This window comes from Trichechus manatus, unplaced genomic scaffold (genome assembly GCF_000243295.1).
Source record: "Trichechus manatus latirostris isolate Lorelei unplaced genomic scaffold, TriManLat1.0 scaffold00057, whole genome shotgun sequence".
Taxonomy (NCBI): Eukaryota; Metazoa; Chordata; class Mammalia; order Sirenia; family Trichechidae; genus Trichechus; species Trichechus manatus.
Genome location: NW_004443993.1, coordinates 15431716 through 15434663, shown reverse-complemented (window position 1 = coordinate 15434663; position 2948 = coordinate 15431716).

Sequence of the window (2948 nt, the reverse complement as noted above, 5' to 3'; positions counted from 1 at the left end):
CTGGGTGAGGTGGGGGCCCTGTGCGGGGTGGGGGTCCTGGGTGAGGTGGGGGCCCTGTGTGGGGTGGGGGTCCTGGGTGAGGTGGGGGCCCTGTGTGGGGTGGGGTCTGTTTTGCAATGGAAGGTCGTGTCCGTTGACAACATCTGCTCCCCATGGGGACACTCAGGGTGCAGTGGGCCGTGTGGGAGAGACACCCCTTCCCCTTCAGGCCCAGCTGAGGTCTTGGGCTGGTGAAGGCCTTCTCTCTCTTCATCCTGGGGACTTTGAGGCCTGGGATCTATGTCCTTCTCACTCCGCCCCCACGCAGGGTAGTAGAGGCCCCTGTCCCCGGACCCTTCTGGGGCCTCACTTTCAACCCCAGGCCTGAACCTTGAGTTCTGATTCAGCCGAGGGGAGGGGCCTGAGGTACCCTGTTGGTCCTGGGATTAGAGAAGCTTCTGGGGAGACACTTGTCAGTGCCACTCATACCCTGGGCAGCCAACAGCCCTACCAACTAGGGCTTGGGGTCTTGTCTGGGGACAGAAGAGGGGTGGGCTGAGCCCAGCTATGCATGGCCTCTGCCTGAGCTGTGGGGCTCAGCCTAAGTCCCGGGGATGGGGCTGGGGGCTCAGATTGGGATCCTATGGGGTCGGGGCAGGGGCTTGACCCAGGGTGAAGGGGGTCCAAGTGGGTCTCAAGGGGTTGGGGGCTCTGCTCAGCCAGGGACGCTATAGCCGTGAGTGATGGACGGAAGAACCCCAGGAGCCCCCCTGCTGTGTGACCCAGCCAAGCCCTTGACCCATCTGAGCCTCAGGCCCCTCAGGAGGCCTTAGCCCTGCAGGCAGGGCAGTGGGGGTGAAGAGGAAGCAGGTGTGTACAACCAGGGGCCATAAACCCCGTTTCAGTCAAGTATCAACAGGGGTGCGTGGGCAGAGCTGGAAGGAGCAATGAGGGGGCTTCCTGGAGGAGGAAGCAGTTGAGAGCGAGGGCTCAGGCTTCAGAACCTGCTGCTTTGTCACTGGGTGTGTGATCTCAGGTGAGGGACTTCCCTTCTCTGGGCCTCAGTTCCCTTGGCTGTAAGCTGGGGACAAGAGTAGCCCCCTTCGTTCAGGCCCTTGGAAGGAGTAAAGAAGATACAGGGCATGAGGTGCTTGGTGCAGGGCAACTGGGAACGCATGCACTGCTGTGATGGGTGCTGTTGCTCATTTACACGGAGTCCTCGTGCCTCACGGAGACGCCTTTTCTCCTCTTCTCCCTGGAGCCCTGCGAGGGGGATGGCATTGTCCCATTTTACAGATGGGGAGACTGAGGCTTTGCAAGAGGAGATGCCTGCCCCAGGGTCACCCCCAAGATGAGCAGTGGGCCCGAGGTTAAAATAATAATATCCACAACCACCATGGAAGCATTTATGGATCACCTACAGTATACCAGGGGTCCTGGTGGTGCAGTGGTTAAGAGCTTGTCTACTAACCAAAAAGATCAGCGGTTTGAATCCACCAGCCTCTCCTTGGAAACCCTATGGGGCAGTTCTGCTCTGTCCTATAGGGTCGCTGTGAGTCGGAATCAACTCAATGACGAGTTTGCTTTTTCGCGTACAGTATACCAGGCTCAGGGTGCTGAATCAGAATGGCCGCCTGTTGGGCTGGGTGCTGCCTTGTGCTGCTGTGAACACAGAGGCCAACATAGTGACTTGCCCGAGGCCACAGGTAAGCAGGGACAGAGGGCTTGAACCCAAGGACCTGGGGCTGGAGCCCTACCTCTGGAGACTTCTGTGAGTCACCCAGGAGAAATGAGCAGGCAAGGAAGTGGTGGCCCCACCCCAACCAGGAGACCCGATACCCTTGAGGGCAGAGCAGGCAGGTCCCCTTTTCCTGGAGTGAATGTCCAGTGTGGGTTATAAACCCCGCTGGGTAAACCCACCCACTGACTCAGCAAACACTCCTGCTGTCATCTCCACCATGCCTGCCCAACCTGGGAAGATCCAGGGAGGGGACGGAGCAGGACCTAGCCAGGCTTCAGGGTCAGTGCTTGTCCAGACAGCAGGGTTGGGACTGGAGGGAGCCCAGAGCGGTGGCCGGAGATTCCCCTGGGCCTAAAATGGGCCCGAAGCCTGGCCTGAGCACCCAAGGATGGTTGTGTTCCCAGAGACCAAGCCCGTTTGGCCTGTCTTTATTAACCACCTGCTGTGTACCACGCTTTGGAAGGGAGGGCCTTGGGCTGATGGTTTCAGGTGGAAGGGGACAAGGCTTAAATGAAAGCATTCCTTGTTCGAAGATCAGCCCATCCTTCCAACGACTTAGAGGGAATGTCTGTGAGAACAGCTCAGACTTTAATGCCTCCAGTACCTGCCAGGTGCCACCACCGCCGGGGACAAAGGCTCAGCCCAGGCAGGCCCGTGTCCAGCTGGGATGATTGCCCAAGCTTGCTTGTTTTTGAATATTGTTTTCCTTCCTATAGTTCTTAATATTGGACACATACAAAAGGTTCTATCATAAGTAACTAGGTTGTAACTTCGTTCCCCACCATCCAGTATGATTCATTTTATGTTACCTGATGCAACTTTCTACAGTTCTCTCTCTCTCTTTTTATAGATGTTATTTTTTAGAGCAATTTTAGCTTTACAGAGAAATTACACAGAACGTACAGAGAGTTCCCATACACCCCTGTCTTCGCTATCTAGCGCTGCTATAACAGAAATACCACAAGTGGATGGCTTTAACAGAGAAATTTATTCAGTCCAGTCTAGGACGCTGGAAGTCCGAATTCAGGGCTCCAGCTCCAGAGGAAGGCTTTGTCTCTCTACCGGCTCTGGGGGAGGGTCCTTGTCATCAATCTTCCCCTGGACTAGGAGCTTCTCAGCACAGGGACCCCGGGTCCAAAGTATGCGCTATTCTCCTGGCTCTTGTTTCTTGGTGGTATGAGGTCCCCATGTCTCTCTGCTCACTTCTCTCTTTTATATCTCAAAAGAG